Source organism: Aphelocoma coerulescens, chromosome 3, assembly GCF_041296385.1.
Source record: "Aphelocoma coerulescens isolate FSJ_1873_10779 chromosome 3, UR_Acoe_1.0, whole genome shotgun sequence".
Lineage (NCBI taxonomy): Eukaryota > Metazoa > Chordata > Aves > Passeriformes > Corvidae > Aphelocoma > Aphelocoma coerulescens.
Genome location: NC_091016.1, coordinates 66165596 through 66185085, shown reverse-complemented (window position 1 = coordinate 66185085; position 19490 = coordinate 66165596). Strand labels below are relative to the sequence as shown.

Sequence of the window (19490 nt, the reverse complement as noted above, 5' to 3'; positions counted from 1 at the left end):
CTTAGGGACTTGGTTTGGTGGTGAACTTGGCAGTGCTCAGTTAACAGTTGGACTTGATGATTGTAAAGGTATTTTCCAATGTAAATGATTTTATGATTCTCTATATATCAGTGTTAAGATAACTGCAGGAAGCAGGCATGTAAAATAACACCGATGCCCTGGTTCCAGCTGTGTAAAGAGATGTTCTACTCTGTTTCAAGTATTCCTCACTCTGCATTAAGCTCCAGGATACCTTGACACACTTTCTGTTTTTATCCAAGGCTTTGTACTCTGTCTTGTAGGTGGTGTACATCCTCCTTGCTGTGCTTTTATCCCACATGGGTGCATTTCTTTCCCTAAACTGGCATTCCTCTAGCCATTTATTTCACTCTCTTTGCCTTTAGTTTTTTTTTTTTCCCATATGATTACATTTCCAGCCCATTGACTTACCTATGATGGAATATTGTAGCATAGCCCCCCTCCCCACTCCGTGTTTTGCAGCTTTCATAGGTCCCAATTGATAAATAAAGTAGAGGAGAGTATAACACAAAGCAAATGAAATAAGCTGTGTGTTTGACCACAGAGGGGTTCCTGAGATGGTTTGCACTATGTTTGCTGAGTGAAAATACCCTGAGGAAAATGTTACTACTTAGCTAGGCTTTGTCTGAAATATGGTAAAGAATGCCACTGTTACATTTAAAATTGATCCAAGGGATGATTTTTCATGAAGGTTTCTGAAATCAATGAACAAGGGGTAGCTGAACCCAATTTTCTGTAGCAGTTTTAAGAGCTATGATACAATTTACTGTTTTGTGTATTTTGTGTACTTATATCAGTGCCCTGGCTCCTCTCTCACCATGATCAATGGCAAGCTTCCATCCACTTCAGTTCTGCCACATTACCTGCAGAAGGGCACAATTTCAGTGATGCAAAGCTTCTCCTAAAACCACAGTGACAGAAGTCATGTACCTGGTAGAATACTTGGAAGTATGTACACAGTAATATAAACTATGCTTTTCAAAATGTACTTTTTTTTTTCCAGAAAACCCCCATCAAATAGTTCCGATTTTGTAGCTTTAGAAAGGTTTTCTTTATCTTCAAATAACCAGTGGCTACAGCTTTGGTGTGTACTTCTATACTAGTACTGCTACTACTTTGAGTCAATGTTCAAGTTTCCTTTCTCAGTTGTTAATAAGAACAGAGAAGATACAAGGAGCCTCTTTGTGCTACCATGTTTATGTGGACTTGTACCTCACTTTATGAAAAATTCAGTTTAAGTGTTGGGGTAGCCTGCAGAATAGAGCAGATCTTGGCTTTTTTAATACCAAGTTATTTGTCTTGATTGACGATATGCTCTAATGATGTATATATTTTGACACAGGTGTGCATTTCTTTCTGGGAAATTTAATCTGAGATTTTATTATTAAGAAGCTTTGCATGTGGGAGGTTTTACCTGTTTATTTTATTTTATTTTATTGTTATTATTATTTGTTTGGTTTTGTTCGGGTTTTGTTTTGTTTTTTTTTAATGAAAGGAGACCAATTTGGGTTCTTAACTCATGTTCATATTATTTTCAATTATTTTCCTGCACAGCTGGGAGTCTGCTATGTAGGATTTTGAATTGCATTCTCTACTCCTGTGTTTATCCAGAAGGTCTTGTGAGACAGTTGCATTGAAAGGGTGGGATTTTCAATATTTTTGCCTTATGACTGCAAGGTGAGGGTGACTGCATTTAAAGACTAGAACAAGAAATTGTTTCCTGTCCTTGTACTGTTAAGATATACAGCATATTTCTCTTTTCCTTGGTCACAGTTTCTCTACTGCTGTTTACATTTTTCAGCAAACCCCCTTTCTGCAATAACTGTCCTGAGACTCACTAGCAACAAGGAAATGCTTGACATTTAGTAGAATGTAAAATTGTAACAATCTAATTTCAAATGACCAGGAAATGGTGAAAAAGTTCGCTGATACAGAGGTAACTTGTGTTTCCTGTAATCTCAAGAACAGTGTTTTGCTGGAATTAATTTTCTACAAGCTTTACAAAACTGGAAGAGCTAATCTTCTAACAGGGATACCTAGACAGAAGCCTTAAAATCAGGGTATTTTTTATTGTTGGACAGAACTTGCATTTGATCACTAATTCGTCTGTTCAGCTTTTGACTTGGATTCTTTGCATCTTTGTTTATATCTTTATGGTTAGATTATTAGATTTATAAATTTTTTACAAACATATTGGTCTGCTACCATATTTTTTACTCGTGAAAGAATTGAAAGCAATCTTTGAAATGTGTTTACAGCTCAGCCAATTATCTTAAGAGCATATCCTTTTAAAAAAATTGCTTCCTCTCTACAAACTACTGGAAACTTTAGCCTGAAAATGAAAATGGTTCCAGTGGTGGGAGGCTATTTTTAAACTTCAATAGATTTATTTAAAATTTTGATAGATCTTATTTTCTTTTAAAGTCTGGTACTTTACTAGAGCAGTTAGCAGGTTTAGTTACATACAGACACAGGCTGAGATTTATGAACCTTTCCCGTATATTGAAAAGGTAGCCAATGCCAGATTGCAAAGTTTAAGGCATTACCCATTTTTCAGCACAGCATAGGTTGCCTTCTAAATTTAACACCTTCTGCTCATATGGGAGTGTTATCATGCCCATGATACGTCTTCTCTTGAAAATGTGTTTGTGGTTCAGCTTCCTTGCTCCCGAGACTTTTCTATTTTGGTTCCCAGTGTCATGTGATCTTCCTGGCCAGTGAGAGCCCTGCAGAGGGAATGGCAACAGCCTGCTGGGAGCAATGTAAGTCAGAAAAAAACTTCTGGTTTTTGCAGTTTCTATCCCTCACACTCAATTTTAAAGGCTACTTTTACCCTGAACCTTTGCTGGGCACACCCAGTTATACCTATGGAAATGCTTAGAAGTTGGATGTTTTGGTTTGGCTTTATTTTTTACTCTTTCAAATGTTACTTTTCTGACTATGTTCCTTTTTTCCTGTGTCCTGCAGTGTCGCTGAGAAGCCTAAAAAAGCAACAGAAAACAAGCCAAAGGCATTGCAAAAGCTGCCTAAAGTATGTTTTAAGGTGAATATTTCAGGTGTAGTAGTACTTTGTTTAATGTCTGCTATAGATGGTGCCATAAATCCTGTGCTGCAGTTGCGAAAGAACGATGTGACCCCCCCGTCCTGTCACCCAGCCCCTCAGTCAAAATGGTTCATGTAGGTAGAAGGACAATAGTAAATAAAATAATCTGATATCACATGCTGATGCCTTTACGAATTGGCTGAGACATAATGGGGAAAGGACTTACTTGAATTTAAGGGCAGTCATGCACCCAAGGCAGTGTATTGTTTTCCTGATATGAATGAAGTGAAATATTGTATTTTGATCTCCGCTGATGCTGAGCAATACTTATAGCATATGATCTTGAAACCATGTATTTAGTGAGATTTGTCACTGGGGTGCTTCCCAATGACATATGGGTACAAAGGAAGAGTCTGATCTTTCTATTTTTTGACACAGGCTCTGGACTCAGTAAAATTATTTGGTAATTACTGAATAATGATTTTATCTAATGGCATTTTTTTTCATTAATAAATAAGATTTTCCAAAAATCATTCTCCCCGATAGCTGGACATACATATATATATATATATGTTTTACTTATTTTTTATTTTGGGGGTTTTGGCTTTTGTTTTGATTGAATTTGTTTCGCTTTTATTTTTCTTTCTTCCAAATTACACGAGCTTTCTTTGGAGTTTACTTTTAAGTTTTGGAGTTACCGTTTAAGTATTGCTAAGCTTATTTTAAACTTGGGTCCCTAAGTGATATGCCTTGATATCATATAAAAGTTTGAGAATGAGTGTTTGGAGAAAAGCGTAGTGAAATAAGCTGGAATCTTTCTATTTCCCTTCATGGCCTATAGCCTGGACCTAAGATCACGTCACTTGGAGGTGCAGACGCCATTACTGCACATTTCACATTTCTGTATTTCCTTTGTGTTTCTGATCTATACCCTAATGACCAGGTATTAAATGAAGGACTGTTGGAAGACTTGTTTCTCTTTCCCCCTTCCCCAGATTAATTTTGAACAGAGAAATTTCACTTAATGGTTACACTGAAGTAGAAAGAGCATGTTAGGTTTTCAGATCAGTTCTCATCATCATAGGCACTGGAAAAAAAAGTCTGTAATTCTGTGTTGGTTGAATTGTTGCAGTGTTGGAAGTGCAACAACATCTATGTATAAATATCTGACCCAGAAACTGAAAACAAATAGAAAAAGCCCATACTCATTGTGCAAACTAGATGAAATTTAGGAGCCAGTCTTACAGAACTTTTGTTTAAAGGTTTGTGTTGCTGGTTTTGATGAAAAAGTGAAGCATGTGCAGGACTGAAGATCATTTATTCTGATTTAAAGAAAAGCATTTCTCCATTAGATTATAAACCAAGTTCTAACCCAGTGTTGCTTATTTGCCTTCGCTTCATGAGTTTGCATGGTACCAGTGTGCAAATAATGGGAATTTTGAGATTGCAGCTCAGAGCTGGATTCCCTGTTGCTTCCAACAATGTAATGCTTGGGCTTGTGAACACAACTCTCCAGCCTAAAAATTGCACCAATCTTGTGGTAACCAGAGAAATTGCAATAGGTAAAATATAATGAGTTAAATTAGAAGATCTGTGCTATCACTTCTTTTCTTTTTCTTTTTTTTCTCCTACTCTGATTTATTTACTTCATACATGCTTATCAGTTGTCTTTGTTCCTGAAAAGGAACTTAAGAACATACTAAAAACATAAAAAAGGGGGGGTTGTGGACAGCAAAAAGCTTGTCTACAAGGACAGTCAGTTGCATAGGTTTCCCAGAGAGGTTGTGGAGTCTCTATCCTTGGAGATATTCCCAAATGGGCGCTGCCCCGACCCTGAGTAACCTGCTGTGGGTGACTGTGCTTGAGCAGGGGGTTGTTCTGCATGACAGGGACTCTGAGGTCTTTCCAAGCTGCAGCGATCCTGTTAGTCTCAGAATTACTCTCTGCCATTTGGAGCCGTAGACAGTACTGCTACTCTGGGGAGAGATCAGAAGTCATGTGTAGACTTTAGTCTTAGCTGTCACTCTCATATTTTAGACCTTGCCATTTTGCTGCCTCAGTTCAGTCATTAATCTTTCGTTTGGAGTGAGGGCCATGACTGCCTTGCTGGCATTGTCCAGTACACCCCACCTGAAATGTCACTGCCCAGCAAGGGATGGCACTCCAAGCTACTCCAAGTTACTTCAGGCAGCAGTCTCTAATCCATGTCTTTTCTGTGCTGTCTCCTCAGGCACCACAGTGTAGCAGAGTGGTAGGAGGAGACACTGTTGAAAAGAGTAAAATTAATGGCAGCACTGTGGGAAAAGTGTAAGCAGAAACTAAAGAGACGGAGCCAACATGGGTTGAGTTCTTACACCCATCTTGCTGCTCTGCTTGAATCTCACTGTGGAATTTCCAGAAGCTGAGGAGGGGATGTAGGAGATTGCACAGGCTGTGCCAGGGTTTGTGGAAGGAGGGGAGTAAGAAGCAGATCTCACGGGATCCCTTGGAGGCTAATGAAAGACATTAAGCCCCAGTCCCATACACTGCATGCAGAGCTGTACCCTAGAGACCTGATGAATGGTACAAGAGAACATGAGATCTCTGGGTAGGAATTGAAAGTACAAAAGTAGAAAAAAGAGAAAACAAAATTTTAAATTTTTTTTTATCTATAGAAAGCAACATAAAATGCACATGGAAAGTGTAGAGAGTTCAATAATACCTTTCACATTAACATAGGGATATAAATTTAAATAAAAATGGCAAAACCTAATAGCTTAACTTGCGTTTCAGAAAGATTTTTAAAATCTCTTTCTGCCATAATGCTGTAGGTGATGATTTTGCTTAAAGACTATTTATCTTGATGAGATTTGGAGCACTTGTCCTGAAAGCAATTGCCAACATAAATCGAAACAGGTGTGACTGTGAATAAATTCAGACTGGAGATGGAAAAGTAGATGGGTTCAGCCTCCTATCAGAGGGGTAGGCTAAGACATGAGAGGGAGTTGGCTACAGGAGGTGAAGGTTTGGTAGCAGGATTACACTCAATGATTCACATATCTATTTCCATTTCTGGCTAAATAGTGTAATTGGAATTTAGACAGTATTTTTTTTTCCTGAAGAACACAAATTATAAAAATATGACCATTTATTTTCTTAACATATTATTCTCTTTTATCTTTCTTCATTTTTTGAGAATAATGGTATAGATAAATGGGAAATAAATTTGTGCAATACTTTCTTGCAGATGGATATAATCAAGGGTGAAATACTCATTTTTATTAATTTTAGGGTACAAAACCCCACATTCCAAGGAGCCTGTAGCAGCTCAGTCTGCCAGCATTCAGTTGATGGTTGCAAACTAGTCTGAGAAAGAAGATAAATCTGGAGGAAAAGATTTTTAAATAATTACTTGATATTGAAAAATTTGCTAGATCTACAAGATATATATGTATATATATATTGTGGCTAGCATTTGTGTATTTGCAGATTTCTTTGGTCTGTAAAAAGCCCTTTTCTATATTGCATGCTAAAAGTAAATTTATTTATAATTTCCCTGACCTATAATTTGGGTCGATATATATGACTTATAATTGGTTGTCGATATTTGCTTTTTTCTTTTTTATTAATTTCTGTTACAATTGCATACTGCAGACAAAAGAACAGAATCTTGTCATTTAAGTATGTTCTAAAATCTAAATGGTAAAAGTTGGTTAGTTTTTTAAAGTGGAAATAGTATTTGATTTTGAAAACATCTTTTTGGTGGCATTTTTCTATATTTTTATTAATGCTCAAATAAAAATAATAGTTTTATTATGAAGTACTTCAAGTACTAAGAATACCATTTGTCTTGTGTTTGATTATTTTAAAAAATTGAATAGTTAAAGGAGAATTATCTGCAATGAAACAAGACTGGAATTCTGTGTTTATGTTTCCAATATTTTATTTTTGAAAGAGTCCAATTGCAGTTCTGTATAGAGACACTAATTTTGTATCTGTTCAGTTCTAAATAGCTTTCATTGACAATTTTTATGGCTTCCAATAGCACAGCAATTACAGGTTAGATCTGCCTTGGGGATTATCATAACTGTGGATTCAATCTGTATATCATCTGTGGCAGCTAAACATAAACACCATAAAGCCAAAATTGGTCAGATATGAATTTTGGCAATTTTGTCAAATCACTCGGTTTGAAATCCAAACCAACAGAAAATGAAAATCTTCTTTAGATTTCATCCTTTGCAACTTGCTAGATAACTTCAGTGTAACTGTCTATAGTTTTGCCTTCTACATTCTTCAAGTGGAGATAAACTGGTTGTGTCTTCACAAATAAAATCATTGAGATTTTGTTTTGCACTTATACAGTAGGAAGAATTTCACTGCTCATTTTATTGGCTTCATCAATTTTGAGGTAATGGACTTGAATGGTATTTGTGGGCTCATGTTGCTATATGGCTATAAATTGACAGCCTGCTTATTCATTCCAAAATGCCATTAATCTCAGACTATGCTGAGGCAAATGTACCTGCAACTGTTGCCAGGTTGTGTTCCCTCTGTCCCAAGAAATCATTCAATTTCTGCTTGTATTGTCTTCCTCTGGCTTTGTCTGAAGGGCACTTTCTATACAGGCATCGATATCTTGCTTGGACACATTTGGAGGTAAAAGCAACCCTGAACTCTTAATTTCATGTGCTCATTAGAAAGCTGGGTGCATTTCACAAGAGAAATAAGTGATAATATTTTTGTCCCAGCCAGTCTGATCATTCTGCTTTGTCAACCTGAACTTTATGTAATTTAAACTGGGCATATTTCTTGTGGATTTGTTTATAGTCCTGTCATATGTGTTGCTCTATCCAGCTAACAGCTGCTTTGCACCAAGCAGGACAGCCTTCCAGTGGTGTTTCTGTGCATGCTGGTGCACCAGTGCTGTGACCACTGGTCAGGGGCACGATGCTTGTTGTAACTTCTCGTCAGGCTAAACAAGACTCTGGGCCATGTGTCAGGCTTTATTGTAGTTGCCTTAACTGGCAACCAGCCCACTGCTTCCACTCAAAAGGTGTTGGGTAAAAAGCCCTTAAATTCTAATAGTCCACTTCCTCAAAAATGATGGCTTAGAAACCCTTAGATTTTGTACAGTACACTTCACTAAGTTCTCAGCTCCCACAACAAACTTCTCAAAGGTGCTAGTTAACAAGCCACAACACATAACTAAATGCTGGTTAGCAAGGCACAACACCACTACTCAAAGGTGTTGGCTAAAAAGCCACAAAACCCTTCCACAAGCTTCCCGCTCCCACAACAAACTTCAGTACTGAGTAGAATATAATAGCCATGCTTTGCCCATGGCAAAGCAGGGGAGGAGAGAGATAATGAGAGAAAAAGGAGAGAACAAAGAGTATCAGCAGTCCTTAGATTTTGTGTTGGTCTGCTGCACGTATAGTCTGGAGCAGGGGAAAACAATGTATGCGAAAGAAAGAGGAAAAAGAGAGTTGAGGGGACCTGATCCCCTTCTGTGTATTGTTAAACTGTGCACGCCTCTCAGTGTCAAAGAGATTTTTCCCACTGTTTTGTTGGTGCATGCCTAGCCCACCCTTTCAGCCCTCCTCCAGGAAGTGAGTCAAGAGGACTGAGCACCAGTGCCAAGGTGAGCAGGAAGCTGGCTCAGCACCGTGCTGCCCCACCTCTGCAGGACCCTCTCCTCTGATCACAACTTTCTCATCTTAACCATGTCATGTTTGAGACAAAACATGCCAATGCCTGGTTCACCACCCCTAGACACACAAGAGCTTGCTCTTGCATATGCATGCGCAGACTTCAAAGCAGGAGGGCTTCAAGGGCGCCAACTGAGTGAAATTTTGTCATTACATGCATCGTGGAAATTCATAATTATTTCCTTAACACCTCATTTTTTGTGGGGTAGTCTTTTTCTTAATAAAGTGTTTGCTGTTTCTCCCTGGCAGAGTTTGTATGCAAAGTGCCCATTGCAAACACTGGGAAAGTAAATTTAGAGAGAAAGGGAGGTTGACATAAGAAACAGAAGATTACTTTCATAATTCCTTTTGGACTTTTGACAAAAAATTGTCTTAAATATTGATTTTTTTTTTCTTCCTTTATTTCTTTTCTCCTGAAAGCTAGCAACATAAAGGATGCACTTGTAGAAATACCTTTACAAATAAAAGAGAGAAAGCTAGAGAAAGCTGAATCAAGAGAAACTCAAGAAACTTCATGAACTAGATGTTAAGTCAATTATGATATTTTTTCTTTTTTTAAACAAGAACTAGGCACAAGCAACTAATCTTTTTTCCCTCAGGGATTAAACTGAGGCAAGTAAGACAAACTGTTCAGCAAATTTGATCTTTGGTAACTTAAAGTATTGAAAACTAGACAAAACATTGTACAACTCATTATGTTCAAGGTAAAATACTTGTTCTTGGGAAACGTATACTTTTTGAATTGAATCTGTATCAGCTGCTTTGGTGTTACCAACCCTTCAACCCAAACTGTTGCCACAGTTCTAGTAAAAACTTGGCCAGTTTAGGTCCTCCCACCTGGATATCTGGATTGGGATAGAACCATGCCTATTTTGTGCTGCTCTCCTGGCATGGCCTTCCTGGTGGGTTTCCAGACACTGGAGTCCATGCACGTGAATGTGTGGCAAAGTTGTGATGAGACAGTGGGGCCTGGTGTCCTGGTTGGCAATATTATGCTAGACATATTCCTTGAGACTGCCTGAAGAACCAGTCTTGTGTCCCTGTGAGGAGTCAGTCTGTGTTTGGTACACTTTTTGGAGCTTTCAGTTTAGTTTACCCCAAATGGAATTTGGTTTTTTTTGCACATCCCAGCTGCTCTGTAATCCAAGCCAATGAAGGAAATCACTTTAAAACTTCACTACTACTGTGAACAAAACCAGTAGCATAGACACAGATTATTCTTATTAACCAATTTCCTTCCCTATTGTAACTAACGTTACTAATTTGTCTCCACACTAGATCTGCTCTGACAAGAGAAATAACTCCTTATGAAAGACAGGACCTTCAGGCTTTAAAGCTACCTATGCACTTACCAGAAACATAAAGGCAAAGCCAGATATTTCGGATATAAGCGGAACATTCCTTCCCTTAAGAACACTCTTTAAAACTCATTCTCTCTCTAGTGATTGAAGTCTAATGCATGTAACTCCAAAGCTTCTTGCACACAAAGCACTTCATCTCTCTTGACCTAAAGAGGAGCAGAAACATTCTGCATTTAAGCAGAAACTTATTTCTGCATAGGTAGAAGCATAGGTAAGGCACTATGACTTGCTTCTGCATAGACACAACTCAGAGTGCATCTGATTCATGCTGGTAAGTTTTTGCTTTAGTCTCATTTGTTGAATCCAGCTTAAATTGGATGGCTATCCCAGTACTGAGCTGTCATAGCAACCAGATCATGTAATTTGTTCACGGTGCTTATCCACATTTATTTTAAAGCTCAGGCTGTTTTTCCTCTCATGGACAGGCTGATCTAGAGCTTCACTGTTCTGTCACCTGAGAAGCTTGTGATTTCCATAGCAAATTTATTTGTGGTGCCAGCTTTCTTTCTTTGTCCTAAATACCTTTAAATACATTTATGCCTAACTTATAGGGAGTAATCAGCTTTCCTCTGATCTTTGGTGCTTTTTAGTCTAAATGAGTTGAATTTTTAGTCATCATCTGTTTAATATACTCTTTAACCTTCAGATCTTTATTGGATTCCAGCTGCCGTTTCATCCCATATTTTATGTTGTGAAATCCTTTTCCAACTCGTTGCAGTTGGCCCTCACTCTTACTACCCTAACATGAAAAAAACCCCTTGCAAGTTATTTGTCAAACCTTTTTTGGCTTGGCTTATTGCATTTTTACATTCAGTCTGCCAGATTTTTATTTTGTCTTTTATTGTCCTCATCAAGACAGCAGCTTCAGGGTTTTTTTTTGAAGTTCTGCTTCAAATAATGTCTTACGTTGGTAGTTAGCTGTTTTGGTTTTCCTTATGTTTGCTCTGCATCACTCAATATATTCTGCTAACTAGAAATATTTTGTCCTTCTGTTTGTCTGCTTGGAAGTTCCTTTGTTGCAACTTCTTAATTTCTTATTTTTTCCAATCAAGCAGTATTTTAAGGGATTTGTAGGCTTTGCTTTCTCCTGCATAAACGCATAATTTAAGGACTTTATGACTGCTATTAAAAACTGGCTCTTTAGTAGCAAAATTCCAGATTATGAGGCCCTGTCAAATTAGTATTTGCTTATCTTGTGGGTTATGTGTTTATCTGCTCTCTGAAGCATTTAATAGTGTCTAAAGCTTTTGTTTTGCAATCATGCACAACTTTGATATTTACTCGATTGTGTTGGGACCATTTTCTGTCTGCTGACATAGTTTGTCTCATCTCTGGCAAATATATATTTGCCAAATATATATATTCTGTATCACCAGTCACCAGCTACAGCATAGTTGGAAAAATCAGGAATAGTGAAAGTGTACTAGGTGTTCCCTTCCGTGTTCTGCTCAGGGCAGATATGTTTGAATTTTCTAGCTTTTTAAGAGTACCATCAGTGAGTCTTTCTTCTTCCTCCCCTTTCCTCCCCTCAAAATAGTATAATGCAGCTGAATATCTACTGCTGGTAAGGATGTTTTCTGACAGCTACATTTTGTTTCCTGCTATTGATTCTAAATCTCTTAAGTTGTGCTGTATCATGCATCTCCTGTGCTATTTTCTTTTTAGTATGTTGTATTCTGAAACATGTCAGCTAACTTGTCCTAGTGACTTTATCAGTTGCCGGCAAGTTACTAGACTAGCTTAGATATTTTATTTTCTGATCTCCTCCAATCTGACAGTATCTTTCTCATTGATGTGGTGACTGAATTTGGTATGTTGGGAGGGGGATTCTGCACATTTGAAGAACATGTTGTCAAAATAAAGTCACCACCTTCTTGCACTTACATGAAGCAAGAAGAAGAGGAAGCTGGAAATGCCTCAGCAGTGGTAGGAAGCTCTGAGTGGCAGTGCTGCTTACGTTTCTCACATCACTGTGTCTTGCAGTCCATCATGTTGTTCTCCTCTTGTCTCTGCTCTTGGCATCTGGATGCTGTGAGGCTTCATGAGACAGACCTTGGGAGACATCTCTTTGCTGCAGTTTGCCTTACAGAGAATTCCCACAGAATGAGCACAGTCCTGTTTCTAGAGCTTGTGTGTCTGAAAAGACCTGCTTTGACCACCCTTGCTGACTTGTTTTGTAGCACAACCTATAGGAGCTCTCCAAAAATTTTTGAAATATAGCTGGTTGAGGAGAGCAACTCTGCTTCATTACTTGATATCGGTCTGATTATCAGCATGGCATAGGTGTCTGATGGGAAATTATCTGTGCTGTTATAAAGGGCTGTTCATTTCTAGTCTTTATGTGTGTATTCCCAGTAGGTGGTGTGTCAGGGACAAACAGAGGCAAATGTGACTCTACTTGCTGTTGTGTTTCTCCCTACTGAGCTATATTACACTGGGATTATCAAACTCTATGGACACAGGGTAAAATTGACAGCTCCTGTTTGGCTGTGTGCTAGTGCTGAAAATCTTTTTGAGTCACTTCTCCTCAGGACAGAGCAGTATGCCTAGCAAATGGCTGGTATCCCATGCCTTCCCTCTCCCCACCCCCCATACATGCTTTTATATTTAGCTGTAATGGAAATTATATTGTTTTCCTGAAGGAAGGTTATGAAACATTCCATGTTGTATCCCTTGATTAAAAGCAGTATTTTTGTATTTATTATTCCAAGTACTATATTTTTTCTGCACATCTGGTTAGTAATGCTATTATTCTTGCATTCTTCTCCATTCATCATTGCATTTTTTAAAGTCTATTAAACAGTTTTCTTTAATTTTATTAGACGGCAATTTGATTTGTTTTACCAAATTGTTGGAATGTTGTATCACATTCCTTACAGTGGGAAAAATATATTACACAATGATATTGTTCTTATCAGCCAAACATCTTGAATTAAGATTTATTCGGTGAATTTAAGAAGAATCAATGTATACTTATATATAATATACTTATATAATGCTATTGGTTGATATTATTATATTAGTCTCTACTTCTAAATTAAAATCTTGATTTTTCTGAACCAGAACAGACTTACTGAATGCTGCTGTGGGTTTTTTTTTTTTTGCATTACTGTTATTGAGAATACCAGTTTCATTTTAAGAATTGTCTGATGTCAATATTAGGATTTCTTTTTTTTCCTAAATGTTTTAGAAAACAACCTTCCTTGCCTGAACTACTGCCTTATTTTTGTGTCCCTTTGTTTTAGTTATTAATTATTATTTAGATTAGTTGTTAATTTTCTAGAATTTCTGAAATGCTCTCTTTATATCTGTTTTCACTCTATGAATATATTCTCTGCACGTGTTTAATCGTGCCATTATTGTTTGAGTATCCAAAATTTTATTATCCCAAACTATTACTAAAGTTATAATTTTTCACTTGTTCATCTTTTAAAGCAAAGGTGAACCAAATTTTACTTTTCCTTTTTATTTTCTCAACTGTGATATTTTTGTGAATTATAGCTTTTCCCAAGAACTAGTATCCTTAAAATTTTTTCAAATACCATTTATATTCTCTAGGCAAACATTTGCTTTCAATTGATTTTAATCCTTATTGCTTTCATGCCTGTGAAACTGTTTCTTTAAAATGAGAAAGGGATATTGTCTGTGTATATGTATACATGTATATGTATGGTTTAGTCTTGAAGCAATTCCAACTTCTTTCAGTCTAGTTGTTATCAGTGGCATCCCTGTGATTGTAAACTTTTTCTGTTAAATTATTATCTCTTCTTCTTTTGTCAAATGATATGTAATTTCCCCAAGCTGGCTCCATCAATTTTTGATTTGAGAAACTACTGTTAAAGATTTTTAGGGTATCCAAAAATTCTTTAGCACTGAAAATTTAGAAGAAAGTGCCCTGTGACAAGGATGGCTCACACTCCATATTTAGTTTTGCTCTAGTCTTCTGTTGAACTCTTTTATTCTTTCTTTGGATATTATTGTTCTTTGATCTGTTACTTTTCTTTCCTTGATTGTAAATTCCCATCTTTTAACATATATCACTATATTTGTAGTGGGCTTTATATATTTAATAACATACTTAACATTAAGAACATAAGAGCTTTTCTGGACATATGCCCTAGTTTCTGCTGCCTTCCTTTTTTATGACCGCTTTTATCTTGTGTTTCACTTTCTTATCACTCATTCTTCTTTTTATATTGTTTCCTTACCTTGTCTACACATCCCACAACTCATGCAATTTTCTTTCTTGGCTTCTCTTTTTCCCTGTCCTCCTTTTTCAGTCTTTCACATCTCTACTCACAGTTAATAGCTCTAAAGAATGATTTACATGATCAAGGTTACTATTCTTGAGTCTGTGTTCATTTAGCTATATTAGTATTAAAACAGCCTACCTTGAGAAAGCATCTGTTCTATTGAACATATATGTACCACTGGAATCATCGGGAATGCAGTTATTAACACCCTTCCCCCCCCTTTGTTTTTGTTTCTCATGTAACTTCTGAATTACAGTATTGGAATTAAGGAAACTGTGGAAACAGTGACTGGTAACATTTTTGCAGCCAGTTCCCTTTACCTTCATGGAACTGCTGATATTGCTATCTTAGAAAAAGCAGTCAGTGAGGACATGAAGAAATACTATGAATGAAGTGAAGAGCTAATACAAAATACTTCCACTGTTCTGCATTGTCTGAGTTCATAGATGGTGGCAAAATCATTGACACTTATGAAGTTTAAACCACCAACCTTATCCTGTCTGGTAAATGAGAACATTGACATTACTTCCTACTTGATGGAAACTTACTTTGCTTCTATTCCTTCATTCTTTTCTATTCCTTCCTTTCTCCCATTCTCATAACAGAGCTGATCTGTTCATACTAAAATGACTGTTAAATTGAAATAGCAAAACAACTCACCTCTAAGTTGCCTTCTAACTTTGAAGCATATTAACTTGTTCTGGGTGTACATGATTGACGGTTTCAGCAATTTTCTTCATTATTGCTTGGCAACTACAACAGGCAAGTTGGTTTTCCATTCTGTTGATGGTACATCTTTGAGCAAACAACTTTCTTGCCTTAGTTGACCCAGATGTGTCAGCCAATGAGGTAAAGAAACCTCCCCTGTCTGTGTTATGTTTTGTGTTTGATCTGGGGGTCATTTTATAAGGCAATGTGAAGATTAAAGAAGACACCCTCCATCTTGGTGAAGGATTTCTTCATCTTCTGGCAAGCCTGTCCTTTTTGCAGAATGTTAACATAGCAAATACTTATGAAGAATACTTGAAGTAATCTTATTTATCTTTGGAGCTTTCTTTGTCCTGGAAGCAGGGGGAAATGAAGGAAGAATTCACCAGTGGCTGAGCTGAACTGTTCCCAGTGCTGCTGTAAAGATGCTCTGGTGGTATGTGCTGTGGTTTTGCTCAGGCTGGAAGGCACATTCAGCTGTGTTGCTGCAAGATGTAATCCACAGGATGAAGCACTGTTAGTTGTGTGTTTCCACACTATTTCCCTGAAACATAAAGTTGCAGTTACCACTTGATGCCTGGTTCAGAGGGAAACTCTTTAGTCCCTTTGCTGGTGGACTTTCTACTGGCTGACAGCCATCACCTTTTTTTCCTCTTGCTTGTTTCCTTCTCATTGTTATCTGTTTTATTTTTTTGCTCTCTGTCTTCTTTTGTTCAGGCCTTACCTTCTTCACTGTCCCTCCGTGTTCCCTGTACCTTCTTAGGTGGTGACATTCAGACCAAGACTGCACTTTCTGTCCTGTGTGGTAGCTCCCTGCATGTGTGCTGCTCCCTGATTCCTTTAGGCATAGCCCTTGTCCCTCTTGCTGACAGGGTCTGCTGAACACAGAGACTGTTGGGACTTCTTCCTAGATCCTGTAGCTACCAGCTCTATCACATCCACAACTCTGGTGAGTGGCAGGAAGGTTTGCCCATGCTGTCTTGAGAAGGGAGGAGAAGCATAGCCAGAACAGTGACATCTTCAGATGATGAAGAAGTCTCTGACTATTTTCTCAGTGTAGAATGGTTTAGGAAACTTTGATTAATTTCATGGTTTGAAAATGGTTTTGGTTGCAAAAGTGTTTTCAGGGAGTATGAAAGTCAAAAGCATAATTAAGATAAATTTGACAGCTTTCAATTTCTGCAGCTTATTCTCACTTCAAACTGCCACAAAATCTGTGAGGAAGAGGTGACTCACAAAGCTTCATTTCTGTAACTACCTTTGAAGTATCTTGTTTTTTTCCTTTGGAGAACAGTTGCTTCCTTTGAGTCTGAACAAATACTGTGAAAAACTTAGGCTTCATTCTTTAATGAATATAGTAATGTGTGCATGTGTATATATATATACACCTACACATGTATATCTATACACATGCATATATCTGTAGGTGTATATATCTATATACACCTACATATATCTATACACATGCATATATATATGTGTGTATGCATACACACACAGACACATGCATATTTAAATATTCTTGTCTGTAATGACAATGCCATTAGCACAAACAAATTTCATATATCAATAAGTTAATTTTGGAGAGACGCTGCTTGTCTCTGTCATGGTTTGGGGATGGTACTCCCCAATTTAGTGCTCCCACTGAGACTCTGCAAACTATGTGCTACTTGCTCATTTTCCGCCTCCCCCTTCCTTGTGGCAGGCTGGAGATGAGAATTGGGGATACAAAAGGTAAAGATCATGGTCTGAGATAAGAACAACTTACTGGAAACAGCAATGAGATAAGAAAACAAACAGCAACAACAACAATACCAATGACAAAGCGTACAAGAAATGAACGATTCACATGGAGCCCCCTGACAACAGACAGTACCTCACTGCTCCCTCTGCATGCTGTGTTGATCCCAGGAGGGAGCCCTTTCCCCATCCCTGGAAAATGATGTGAGGTTGTAAAGAATAACTCGGGGTCTTGTCACCTTCTGGCTACTGCAAAAACTAACCCTCTCCTGGGACCAGGACAAGCTCTTACTTCCCTGCTCTCCCCTCAATGTGTTTCAGATCTGAAACTATATTTTGCTTTTTCTCTGAAAAGTATTGCTATACTCAAATTATGGTGTTTCTCAAACTGGCATTTCGTGTAGATTTCTGGGTTTGTTCTTTTCTTTTAGGTTATTAAAGGGCTTCCCTGGCACCTTTCAATAGAATTTGTCCTGCATATGAATTAGAAAACAATAAAGACACTCATGCACACACAAGCTTTTTCAGATTATTCTTGTATGGGTAGAGAAGAGGGTGTCATCTTTTACCTGAATGGCTTTTTAAAAATTCCATAATAGCTTGTTTCTTGTAAAGATAGCTGAAGGCTGAATGTTGTTTGATATAAAGATCTGAAGTACTTATAAAATCTGTCAAAAGAGACACATGCTTTCTTTATATATTTCTTACTTCTAAGTGAGCCTGCCACAACTGAAAAACTGGAAATAACAAGCATTAAACCAACCCTTAAGTTGTTGGAGGGCTCCAGGAGAACGTCTGGCTTAGTCTCAGCCAAAGACAATCAGCCTTATAAATGGTGATGGTTTATTAATTTCTGTGTATGAATAATAGCTTTATAATAGAAATATCTTTGAGATAGCAGGTGAAAACACATTAAGGTCAGAAGCTTGCAAAAAAAGAAGCAAGTGTCTAAGAAGGGCATAATTAGCAATTAGAAAAGATGTAATTCTCTAGGTAAGTTTCAAGGAAGAGATTTCCTATTAGAAAATCCTCTCAGACACACTTGTCGTGCTAGGTTATAGTTTGTGAAAGTGAGCAGTGTTCAGGAAGAAGATAAATTGTCTGACTGACATACAGGAGTAGGAAATGAACTTTCCTGGATCCTTTTCACATGTACAGGTTGTGCATAGCTCTTGTTCTCTACTACTCTTGACCCATTGTCCACTTGTTCTAATTCTGACTCTACTGATAATTGTGGGATCCTCAGGAGCCTTTCTCATTGTGATTTCTTACTTAGGTGGGGTAGTGTCAGATGGCTGTGATATGACATTAATTAATGAATATTGACATATTTCTTGAAATTTTCATGCTGATATTGCTATAATAATATGAAGCCTTGTTGTAAGAGTATTACTGGGCATATCTATTCTATTAATAGACACATCCTTGAAACTTTTAACACTTTGTCTTCAGTTTACTGTCGGCTTTAAAAGTCTGTCTACTTTTTAAAAGGTTTCTAGTTTTTTGCAAAACAGCTTCTGTATCAATCTTCTCAGATGAAAACACCCTCTAGACACTTTGTGCATTTTTTTATTTCCAGGTATTTTTGCTTGGTTTTTTTCCCCTTTCTATTCTCTTGCCTGTTCGTTTGTCTGGGTACCCTTAGCAACATCTTTTATTAATGGAAAAAAGCACAATGCTTTCTGTAGTGTCACTGTGATTGAATCAGAAACAGAATTTACTTGCCAAAGCTTTTAGGTTTTCAGTTTCATTGTTCCTTTTACTATCCTGGACATTTAGTAGTGTGTATCAGGGGGATCTACGGATTTCTGATTTGTTTTTTCCAATGCTCATATTGCAACCTTATGTGGAATTAGGAAGTGGAATAGTCAGCTGTGTGTAGTAGGATCTCTGGCTCTGGATTGGATGAAGAAAGTATTCCCATTTATGTTTTGTGTAATTGCATATTATGGGCTGCAATCTTCAGAGAAATCACTTTTCAGAGTTCCTGTGATAATTCATTGTGTTCTCATTATGCTGCTGAGGAATTATCTGTAAGAACTGAGTCTCAATTTTTGCATCAACTCCCTTAATTCTGGAGGCCAGGGGGTGCTATAGGTATATGCATTATAATCTATGTAGGTTTAGTAGTCAATATGAAGCCTGTTGTAAATTTTAAATTTATTACAGTTCTGAATTCTGAGTGTTCCATTTCTTAAAGAATTATTTCAGTGGCATGTGTACATGTGCCTGCACTGGTTTCTAGTATAATTTGTATGTATATGCATCTTATCTGAGTGAGACAATGGAAAAATGAGGCTCAGGCCTGGAAGATTGGCCCTGGGAGATGATGGACCTTATAATGATTTTTTTTCTTAGGAGAAAGAACTTTCAGCATGGAATGAAATGGGGGAGAAATAGTTTATTTCCCAAATAATACACACATTTAAAAATATGAGTAAATAAAATATATGTATACCCTTATGTGTGTTTTGATGTTTTTTCACAGTTGGAAGATTTTGAAAGAATAATTTTCTTAATCAAATCTTTACTATTTGAAAAGAAATATTATTACATTTAAATATTAGGCAAGGATTTGAACTATGTGTTCTCAGAAGCAGTTTAGTAAAACACCTGTTACTCCTTTTCTCCTGCTCTAACCATTCAGATGTGTTAGCAGATAGGAAGTGTGTGAGCC

At 37.3% G+C, this 19490-nt stretch overlaps 1 protein-coding gene across 1 annotated transcript in view; it reads left to right on the top strand.

The window, feature by feature from the left end:
• ESR1 (estrogen receptor 1) overlaps positions 1 to 19490 on the top strand; it is a 191410-nt gene that overhangs the window by 24590 nt on the left and 147330 nt on the right. The window contains 2 exon segments of the mRNA XM_069010653.1: positions 2714 to 2780; positions 2986 to 3061. The gene's annotated coding sequence lies outside the window, so the exon portion shown is untranslated.